Source organism: Triticum aestivum, chromosome 5A (genome assembly GCF_018294505.1).
Source record: "Triticum aestivum cultivar Chinese Spring chromosome 5A, IWGSC CS RefSeq v2.1, whole genome shotgun sequence".
Lineage (NCBI taxonomy): Eukaryota > Viridiplantae > Streptophyta > Magnoliopsida > Poales > Poaceae > Triticum > Triticum aestivum.
In genome coordinates, this window is record NC_057806.1 from 705,723,359 (window position 1) to 705,735,640 (window position 12,282).

Sequence of the window (12,282 nt, forward strand, 5' to 3'; positions counted from 1 at the left end):
CTTTTAACATTCCGTGTTTTCTGCAGTGACACATGTTGCACGCTCATCCTCCTAAGCCCCAAATATTCCATGGCCACGTATTTCGACCCGGACCGTCAGTCGAACGTAGACTACACAAATGTCAAGAAGGTTCTTGATGATGTTCTCCCCGGCTACGCCCAATCTGGAGGCACCTTCACCAGGCCTATTCGTAAGTACGGCAAGCACGTGTTCTCCCACAATACGACGTTCTGCTGCGTCAAGCAGCCGCCTGGCGGTCAGAAGGGTGCCTACTACGCCATCCATCACATGCGGGCGATCGTACGGGACCATCATCAACTTCTGCTACCGAGTAAACTCAAAGATTGGGCCGCGAGCGTGTCGGCAATCCAGGACGCGGACCTCCGACAAGAATTCTTTCGCATCCAGTCGGAGTTTGCGGAAATCATCCATCAAGATGTCCTTCGTACCTCGGGGCAGTTCTACCTCAGAAATCAACCGTCCAACAGTGACATCGACACAATGCTACAAATGCAGGATGACAACGCCCGTTCTTTCATGACTCCCACGATAGACGGCGGCTTCATCCACGCTCCGATCCCTTGAGTCGAGTTGTCTAGTTCTGAAACATCGATTGACTCATGTTGTAATTAAACTTTAATGAACTTGTAGTATGTCTCTTTGGTTTCGAGAGTCGTTCAACTTAGATGTAATCGATGCTATTAATGTCTTCCTTTTCTCTTCCGATCGTTCTGTTGCATAATTATATATTGCTTATGTATTGTCTGTGAATTGGTACTAACGTTTCGTTTGGCTAGTGCATAGCGATGCCGACGTATGTCGTGTACAAGGGTAAGGTTCCCGGAGTCTACGATGACTGGGAGGAGTGTCGGAGACAGGTTCACCGATTCAGCGGTAACAGTTACAAAGGGTACACCACTAGGGCCGAGGCCGAATCTAGATACGCCCGCTATCTAGCGGGAGAGGGGAGGGAGCGTTGGAGGAACCGGATGAAGACGAGTTTCATCGTGATGATGCTCATCGTGATGACCGCAGCTCTCTTCTATGTGATGGTAGTTTAGATGATCGATATCGACTTGTAATGTGAAGACAAACTCGCTACTCGCGGTCTCGAGACTTGTAATATAATGTTCTATCTTTGTTCGGTCTTTTTAATTCGGAGACTAATATGATGAATTGTATTCGGAGACTAATATGATGAATTGTATTCAAAGACTAATCTTCTATTGTATTCGATGAATCTATTGTTGATGTGTGCTGTCTATATTTTGTCAAATTATACATTTTGTAACCTGTGCAAAAAACAGAAAATAAAAAAAACCTAATATTCATACTAATGGCGCATCACATGACAGTGCGCCATTAGTATGAAAGTGCATACTAATGGCGCATCACTTGGTAGTGCGCCATTAGTATGCTGCGGTTACTAATGGCGCATCCAGTGGTGGTGCGCCATTAGTATGCCAAAGCACCTGGGTATACATGGCCCCTGGGAGGCATACTAATGGCGCACGCTGGCCTATACTAATGGCGCACCCGCGGTGCGCCATTAGTATACCAGATACTAATGGCGCACCACCTCGGTGGTGCGCCATTAGTAAAAATTACTAATGGTGTGCTGTTAATGGCGCACCACAGATGCGCCATTAATGGCCATATTAGGTGCGCCATTAGTAGGGGTTTTTCTAGTAGTGAGTGCAGAGTCTCTCAACAATGAAAACATAATTGGATCATATAACACTCACTCAACATGCAACAAAGAATCACTCCAAAGAGTGGCCCACGATTTCTACCGGAGAAACAAGGACGAAAATATGCATCAACCCCTATGCATAGATTACCCCAATGTCACCTCGGGAATCCTCTAGTTGAGTGCCAAAACATACATCAAGTGAATCAATATGATACCCCATTGTCACCACGGGTATCCATATGCAAGACATACATCAGTGTTCTCAAATCCAATATTCAATCCAACATAACGAAACCTCAAAGATCAAGACTCAATTCATCACAAGAAGGTAGAGAGGGCAGAACACCATAAGATCCCAATATACTAACAAAGATCGCAACACATCAAGATCGTGCCAAATCAAGAACATGAGAGTGAGAGAGAGAGAGAGAGAGATTAAACACATAGTTCCAAGTACATACCCTTAGCCCCGAGGGTAAACTACTCCCTCCTCATCATGGTGGCCGCCGGGATGATGAAGATGGCCTTCCGTGATGATTTTGCCCTCCGGCAGGGTGCCGGAACGGGCTCCCGATTGGTTTTTCGTGGCTACAGAGACTTGCAGCGGCGGAATTTCTCATCTAGGGTTTTTTATGGGTTTTGGGTATTTATAGGAATTTTTGGTGTTGATCTCATGTTATTAGAATTAATAGAGCAAAATACTAGGCTATGACATGACATGCGTGATAACAAATTGTAGGGATTTCTATTTTCATGCTCGTGGTTCCTTGGTCATGCACAATTTTGCACAAGCCAAGTAACTTTGCTCACTTTTCCCCTCCCCCACGACCACCTACTCACAAAAGCCCAAACGGAGCACTTCCGTCCAGTCAAATCCTTTGGTCGTTACCTCCTGACTAGTGGGGCCGTGTGATATCCTGATAGGTGGAGCAACTTACCTCATGTGCGTCGTTTTTAAACGTGCAATAGAAGCAGAGCGACGTAGTTGATAAAAAATATCTCATGCGACATTTAAGGCAGAAATAACCAAGGCCCGACCGAGCAATAAAACAACCATCAATGGAATGGGCTTATGTTAGGGCAGGTGAGCCCCACTTAATTTGGCAGTGCATCGAGCAAAAGATGCCCCCGTGCCCGACTGAACCCTCCCCGCTCCCCTCTTTGTTTTGGGCGGCGGGCAGCGCATGTGGTGAGTGTATTCAGAACCCTACTTGATACGTCAATTTTGCATCATGTTTTTCTACTGTTATTTATTATGTTCTGGGTCATTATTTCACTTTATGATGCTATTCTAATGCCTTTTCTCTCTTATTTTGCAAGTTTCGCATGAAGAAGGAGATTGCTGGCAGCTGGAATTCTAGACCTGAAAAAGCTACATCAGAGATAGATATTCTCCACAACTCCGAATGACCTAAAAATGTATGGTCAATTATTTTTGAATATATAAAAATATTGACTGAAGAAATACTATAAGGGGGTCTATAGTGAGTCACAAGCTCAAGGGACGCTCCCCCTAGGGCATGCTTGGTGAGCTCGTGGCTCCATCACCAGGCCTATGGGCCCATCTTGTCCTGTAAGATGCTATTTTCCCTAGAAAAAAAATCAGGAGAAGACTTTTGGGACGAAGCACCGCTGTATCGAGGTGGAACCTGGGCAGGAGCACTTTTGCTCTCCGGCTGAGCGATCCTGCCTGGGATAGTTCCCTATGGGAGGGGGAAATTCAAAGCCATCGACATCACCAACGATCCTCTCATCATGGGAGGACCAATCTTCATCAACATCTTGAGCAGTACCATCTGCTCTCAAGCCCTAGTTCATCTCTTGTATTCAATCTTTGTCCCAAAACCACATGTTAATACATGTGGGTTGCTAATAGTGTTGATTACATCGTGTAGTTGATGCTAGTTGGTTTATTTGGTGGAACATTATATTTTCAGATCCTCAAGCATATTCAATACATCTGTGATCTTGAACATGAATATGATTTGTGAGTAGTTACTGTATTTTTTGAGGACATAGGAGAAGTGTTGTTATAATTAATCCTGTGAAGTTGGTATTCATTCGCTATTTTCATGATATGTATGTTGTTCTTCCTTTAGGGGTATCATGTCAATGTCGACTACACGACACTTCACCATATACTTAGGCCTAAGGAAAGACATTGGGGAGTAATAAGTAGATGATGGGCTGCGAGAGTGTCATAAGGTTAAACACTAGTTCATGTGTTATTCCGTAAGGGGCTGATTTGGATCCATATGTTTCATATGCTATGTTTACATTTATCTCAATTTTTCTTTAGTAGTTGCGGATGCTACTGAGGGTGGTAATCATAAGAGGGTTGCTTGTTCAAGTAACAACAACACCCTACACTACAAAAAAAGACACGTCCATGACATTATGTCCCGAATGAAAAAAATTATGTCATGCTTATGACACTTCTATGACGATAATTGTGACAAAAACACGTATCATCATTGATGTGGTGGGCTCCTACTTCTATGACAAAAAATCATGACATAAAATGGGCTTTTCGTCCTGCGCCGGTCGGAGACGCACCTGCATAATATTCTTTGGGCCGTACATGACGTAAAAAATCATGGTAGAAGTGAGGGCAAGCAAAATTTCCAGTTGCTCCCCGTTAAGGTGGGTGGTCGTGGCCGAGCGATGCAGTGTGGTTTGCGCATTTCTCTCGTATGCTTGTGCGTGCGAGGAGCTTGATAACTGAACCCGAACGAGGCGTTCGATCGGTTGCACTAGCTACGTACTGAACACGAGCGATCGATCCCACTACGTATCAAAACCAATCGATCGATCCCTTCGTTGCTAACTGAACCCGAGCGATTCCTTCGCTGCTAACTGTACCCTACCGACTGATCCTTCTGCTGCTCGCTAAAGCCGATCGAGCCCCCGTGCCCAGACGTAGCCAACCGTTGTGTTGGGTTGCCTCTCGATCAACAGTGCCTGTTGCGCCGCGTGCAATACGTAGAACGAGTCGAGACGTGGTGAGTCGACCTAGCCGGTTGGTTGGCTGTGGATGAACAGTTCCCGGTGGGTGTTGGATCAACTAGACCCCATGGTTGCCGCTGGATGAACAGAACCCGAGCAGGCCGCCACACCCTAGCCGGTTGGGGGTGGATGAATAGGACCCCATGGAGGATGGATGAATAGTTGCCGGTGGAGGCTAGATGAAGAGTAGCCCGTAGATGAACAGTACTTGGTGGAGGCTGGAGGAAGTCGTGGTCGATGAACAGAAGCAGGTGGAGGCTAAAGGAAGTCGACGGTGGATGAACAGTAGCCCGTGGAGGCTGGAGCGAGGCAGTAGACGGTGGATGTAGAGTAGCCCATGGAGTCCCGTTTTGCGGTATGCCAATCCCCTCCCGATGAACAGGACCCCGTTTCGACCGTAGGCGCTCATACAGAAGTCTGTTTTCTTCGTTTTGTGGTACGCCAGACCCCTCACAATCAACATGACCCCTTTTCGATCACAGGCGCTCGAACATAAGTCCGTTTCTTTCGTTTTACGGTACGCCACACCCCACCCCACCCCATGAACAGGACCCCGATTCGACCGTAGGCGGTCAAACAGAAGGTCGTTTCGTTCGTTCCGTGGTATGCCAGACCCTGTTTCGGCTGTTCTGTCCAAGTCGGTTGGCTCCCGTTGAATAGGACATATTTTGACTCAGTCAGTTGCCTCTCGATGAACACAATGCCATTTCCTCCATTCCGACCCAGCTGGTTGGCTGTCGATGAACAGGACGCCGTTGCTGCCGTCCGTTGCCTCTTTATGTACACGAGCACTGGCCATTCGTATGCACGAGTACGCGTTCGGGTCCCCGCCTGTATGTACGTATTGTGGCAATATTTTTTGCCCTGCATTTGTATGTACGTATACACGATTTCGACGGGACTGCATTAACGGCTACGTCGGGGGCTCTACTACGTCACGTGTCACTACTTACTTGGCCACGGTTCATCCTTGCAGAGACACCGATCGACCAATATATATGTACATGTTCGCGACCAGACAGACAACGCTACTATGCTTCGGCTGTGGGTCCCAGCTGTCAAGGAGGATAAGGAGGCACTTCCTTCCATGCGAAGATATAACTGGTGGGTCCCAAATGTCAGGTGTGGAATCCTTTTTTTATTCGCAATAAGGAGGCACTTCCACGTGTGAAGATGTAGCTGGTGGGTCCCAACTATCTATGTACTACAGGATATTCCATTTGCGGAATTTATAGATTGTAACTGAGTCATTAGGCTCTAATGTTTCAGATTTCGGATTTTGGACCAACCAATAACTTTGCTTAGTAACATCATGTGCGTTCTACTGTGTTTTGCAATTGTACATATTGTCCAGAAGTGCGACCATAACAAAGTTCCACGTTCATATTTTTACAATGCCTACAAATCCCGAGATCTCTAGCAGTCACATGAGAACCATTGTATACATATCATTGTGAATATTAGATCATTCAAAAATCATGACGAGACATTGGTGCAAGGGTTATAACTTAGTTTGGCCCTATGTCTAACCAATAAAAACAATGCATGACATGTTTAATAACATTCAAGAACTGATCTTACTATTCACAGGCATTTCGTATGGTACACAAAATTGAATGTAGTAAGAATTAAAAGTGCCGGTCCGTCCAGAGGCAAAGTAGTGAACAATCAACAACTAGTAAAAGTAGTGAGGATTAATTTTTTAATAGATAGGATTCCATTTTTATTCCATTAACAAACTCGCCACAATCAACATGCACAAGTGTGGGGCGGATCATACTTATTTTACTTCACGATGACATGATACATGTTGATTTGGGTCGCAACGGGAACCTTCCTGTTCCAGATTTAAATGTCTTAACCGCCAACGGAATCAACCGGTGGCAGCAGTGGCAGACCGGACGGGCAGACTTGAACGAAGAGGTTGAGCCTGTAAACACTGTACTTATCAAGTATGCTCATCTTCGGTACAAGCCTCATGATGTTGAGCCTGTAAACACTGTAACCAACTATGTGGCGTACGGGCCCGTCTGCCTCTCGTGCATGTAAACGACTGTGTGGGGTAGTTATTACTGACCGATATTTCTATGGCATGTCAGTGGTAACTTTTTGGTTGATCATCATTGACCGGTGGCTATGAACCGGTCTTTAACAAGGGGTGGGTAGTAAAATGGGTTCTTGTAGTGTCCTGGCAATCCCCTAGTAGCCCAGGATGCCCGCTTGACAGCTAACCAAACCAAATCGACCCAGATGATTCATTATTAAGTAGAAATTAAGTTGATCTCTCATGCCATATACGAATAACCCTCCCCAAAATCTTTTTAGCAGACCAAAAAACTAAAATGAGCCTTCTGAAATACCCTACTCCCTCCGTATGGTGAAGACTGTATGTTTGGCTTTAAAATTTGTCGGCAAAAGAGTGCGCATCTATCTTCTCAATGCATTTTAAAATAGAAAAAAATGCTTCTCTGTCATCACATGGTAATCAAGACCAATAACATTCTACGCATGGTCTCCTTAGTTTCTACATGCACTTAGCCCATTGAGGGTTCGGTAATTAAAAAGGAGAGAGATGATGGCTTGTACCTTTCCAATCCATTCTTACTTCACTCCATAATTTCTCCTAATATATATGTACACTTTTCACGGGATGGAGGGAGTATATATTTTGTTTAAATAGTCAACAAACATGCATACTACTCTTGGTGAACTTCTATACTACATAGCCAATATGATCAATACATGCAGCTTGCCTTGTTTGTTGTTGTGGGCTCTCTAACTCCTGAAACTAATTTGTTTCACACTCCGGACAATTTTGACAATATGACATCAAAGAAAATAAAGGCAAATAAACAATGAGGGCCAAAAGAGTGCAATAAAATTATCAAAATAGAACAAAAGAATAAAGTCCAAAAGAACATACAAAAAATATATTACCCTCCAGGGATAGTTATTTAGGTTCTTAAGATCAAGTTTTAAATCAAAAATAATACTTGGTTTTGGAATTATGGCCAAATAGGCTCCAGTTAAATAATAAAATTTGAAAACAGATTGAAAACCTGGAAAACTTGGTTTGAAATTGCTCTTTCTTTTGAGTTTCACCTTAGATTCAATATACAAAAAGAATCAGTCAGAAATTTGCTATTGAATTGAAGTTAAGAATAAATTAGGTATAAATAATATTAAATTCATATATATTCATTTTACTTGATAAAACTCTGAAACCTTGCTGTTAGGTGAAAGGGTGCTTCAAGCTGCTCACTACGCAAAAAAATCATTTGGAAATATGTTCTATTTTTCATGTTACAGCCAAATTTAGGTTTGAATTCAAATTTGAGAAAGAAATTAATTATTTCTCTGGCTAGAAGAATTCATATAGAAAATATGCAAAAACTTTCATCAAATATTGGTCTACAGATTAAAAGTTGTAAGTCTTTAAAGTTTTATTGGCTTTTCTGCAGTGACAGAATTTTGCCGCACCAGGGACATGTGGCGTTCGCAGGGTGCATTGTCGGTGTTTAAGCGCAAGGGCACAAGCAAGCCGTTATGGTTTGACGAATTTCTGCAAATCCTAGAACATGGGAGCTATCTCTTTCCTTTGCCGTAGAAAGAAGAAACTTGGACAGCGAAGGGAAGCAACTTTCTGGGAGCAGTAAACGACCTTGTTGTCCTATTAGTACCACAGTACTGATCAGGATGGTTTTGCTACCAGAAATAGTGCGAATTAACATCCTCTTTTGCCACCTGTTCCTGGAGGAGTGCAATATGCAATTATGGAGGATCGTCCTAACCAACTCGAAAGGATGGGCAGCTACTGCTATGAATTGATTTTCATGTGACTTTGCGTTGCCTTTTGTTGAGCCTGTACCCCCATATATCAATGCGGTCCTGGCGATCTGCTACAGTATTTTTATCAGGAGGGGATCAGCCACAACATTGACACTATTGTATCATTATTGCAATCTTTCTTCGAGATTATTCCACAAATACCCATTTAGTTTAGTTACATATATGCATGACACTCTGCCTTCTAGATGTATGTATTTATGAGTATATATTCCTCTAAATTGGAACAGCTTTTTAAATTTTACATGCTTTCGAAGCGGTGGCAGATGTTGGTGGAAACAGAAGATGACAAAGAGCAATTGAAGTCTGCTAATCTTTGCATGACTTCCTTCTGTAGCGACGTGAGGTGTACACTGGTACAATGGTACGAACACTGTTGCGTCTGTTGGATACTGGTACATGAGTTGGACACTCTTGCATGAGTTGGACACTGGTACGGTTGCATCACAGGGACACTGGTACCGAACAAAGTGCTGTCTCTTTTGTGATGATGATGGAGAATAAAAGAGCTGTGGGCAAAGCTAGTCACGTCTTTATTCAAGCATCTAAACGTGGTTGTCACAAGTCTGTCACATTTTCTTTTTGGAAAGACGAACTTTTGCCATTTGAAAACAATTTTGACGTAAATCAAGTTCGCTGGTACCCATCTACCTCACTGCATCATCATCTTATATTAGAAACCAAACCAAGTGGCAGGGGCTTTCGGGTCAGTCGATTTGATATGAGTTGTTGGATGCAAGATGAATGGCCAGAGCTTCTTCAACCTCGAGCCCTCCTGTTCATTCACAAAACTGCCCCACATACCGCTGGCCCAACCGCCAGTCTCCGCCGCACACTGCCGGCGGCGCTCTCACAATAGCCTCGCGGCACCACCCTTCCCCCCACGGCACCACCGCCTACGACCATGCTTGCCGCCTCCCCAGGCCATCCTTGTAAACTACGAACCACTCGGATTTTTGGGCGAACCTTCACCCCTCACGGCACACCTATGATAGACAATGAGGCTGCTGCTTCCCCAGCATCCCCTGCACAGTAAGATAGACAAGGAGGCTGTTGCTTCCTCTGCACCTGAGACAGACAAGTTAGAATCTGCCGCCGGGGTCTCGGTGCTTCGAGGTTGCTTCTTCTTTCTACACCGAATCAACTGGCCCAAATTCAATATTTTCAGCGACTGACGTCCTTCAAAACTAAAATCAAGTAAATTTTACTCTGTGGACTTGGCCAGGCCTCTACAACTTTAAGTTGTGAACAGTGATGGATGCTTTAATTCTTGTCAACTGCCTAGTTTTTCTTAACATAGTAAAACAAGAGATGCTCACACACACGCACATACACTCGCTCCTACTAACTATGTGCACACAACCTACCCCTATGAGCACCTCTGAGATAGTTGCCGCCACAACATGTTGAGATTGACGAAGTCTCTATAGATGTCTTGTAGTCGACAAGGACATCACAAACTGATAAACATCACCGAAAAATCAGACAACAAATTTAGGAAAATGCGAGCACCGTTGCGAAGTCTAGGAATTATACCCCTAGTGGGTTGGTTCACCTACGAGGAACCTAAGCATCTGGGCTACAATCAGTTCGCTACTACCGGCATCCTTGTAAACAGTAATGAGGCAAGTCACGTGCTCCTCCGTTCCAAAATATGTGTCGTGAACTTAGTTCAGACATCGTATTTATTTTCGTGGCATAGAACTAATGTTTCCATCTTCCATCCCATGTCCATCCATGTAGCATATGCATGCAATGGGCTAGTGCAGCCTAGCATCCCTGTTTTGTGCTCTAGGGATGCTAGCAGGGATCATTCTGCTACACTCATTTACCATGTAACACCGGTGAGTTACCAGCGAAGAATGCATTGCTCTCCAGTAAAGTGGAAAATGTGCATGTCATAGGGTATGCATCCCGCAGTAGAGTCATTTGTGAGCTTGCACGTCCAATGAGTGACACCAGATCAAGCATTCCAACGTGAGGCTGCAAAGGAGCCTTCTCGCCTTCGTTGTATCTGTATTTCATTAATATTTTTTCATACAATTTCCTCACTAGTAACTGGGTATAAGCATTGACACATTTTTTTAACCTACACCTACGTCATAATGGCAATCTTATTTTCCTTGAATTATTCCACACATACCCAATTTAGTCTAGTCACATATATGCATATCACAGCTAGCTTATTGACATATGTATTTATTAGTATATATTAATCTAAACTAAAACAAATTAATAAATTTGACTTGATTTATTTCATGGTACTCTTGCGAGGTAAGCATGTATTCATCATTTTTTTTCTGTCATTATAATTTTTACAAATATTCCTTGCAATGAAATAATGTTATGATTTTTTGGTAACTACACGACAGAATATGACAAGGATAAGCAAATCGGACAAGCTTTCGGAGAGGTGGCAGCACTAAGCCTAGCGTGGCTTCCTGTAGCGTACGTAAGTTGGACAGGCATCGAAGCTTTGTATTGTCGTTCGCCGAGGTTCTTTTTTTCTTCTTTCTTTTTGGACGTTTTACTGAACTAAGTGTTGTCTCTCGTTCGATGATGATGCAGAGAATAGCTGTGAGCAACGATAATCATGTTTGGAAAGAGATTTTGATGTATATCTTATTCGCGGTACCCATCTACCTTGTTGCGTCTTGTTAGTTGGTTAGAAACTAAATCGAGCAACCTTTAATAGTAGTAGTCAGGAAATTAAACTCGATTGAGTTGGCCAAGCAATCTACAACTTTAAGCTGTGGCAGCGATGGATGCTTTGATACTTGTGGACAACCGGTGGCTCGTTGAACCATCAAGAAACCTTTAATAACTTTTGTGAGTTTATGATGTGATGATGTGTGCTGTAGATCCAACAACAACAATGCATATATGGAAAAAGAATTGAAGTCTTTGTCCTGGAGGCTTGATGTACACCATGAGCAAAACACATGTTGTAGCCTTTGTTTCCACATAGTTTTGCATCCTTTTTGAAATTATTGATTTTTGGTGCCCCGGCAACTATTTTTCCTGTCGGGTGGTTGCCTATCTACTATGTGGTGTGTATCATCTTTGTGAGCATCTTGGTGATTTTTAGTGCTTCAGTTTGCCAAGTTACCGATGACGGGTTCTGTGACATTAGCCACTACAATGCATATTTTTCCTTTCATAATCCGTTGAAAATTTGGTGTTGGAGTAGGGAGTCAAAATATCATAAACCTCTTAACTTATAATTTTCAGAGGAAAGGCAAGAGCTTATGATGACGTTACAAATTAGATGATGTCAAAGTGAAGAGAATGCAAGATTTCCCATGCACAAATGCAGAGTATTCCGGGTCGTTGAAATATGATGAATATTTACGCAACACCTTTTTTATAATAGACAATTTAGTAACGAACTAGCAAATATGACTGCACGACATTGGAGCATTCCCAATCACCACGGCCAATGCGTCCCCAAGATCCCGAATGCCAAGTGTTACATCTGAATACATGCACCAATCGAGAGAATCACATGAGAAACTGGAGGAGCAGGAAGCAAGCTTGACAGAAGAGGTCAAGGTTTTTTTCTCTTTGATCAAAACACAAGGTGCCCCATAAACAAGGAAGCACGGAGAGAGAGGATGCATTTTTGTGCAACGATAAACTAGAGGAGCAGTAAGCCACAACACCAAATGTTAAACAATGAAGATCACTACTGCGCCATTTTATATTTTATAAATGATGGCAAGGTAGAAATTGGGGGG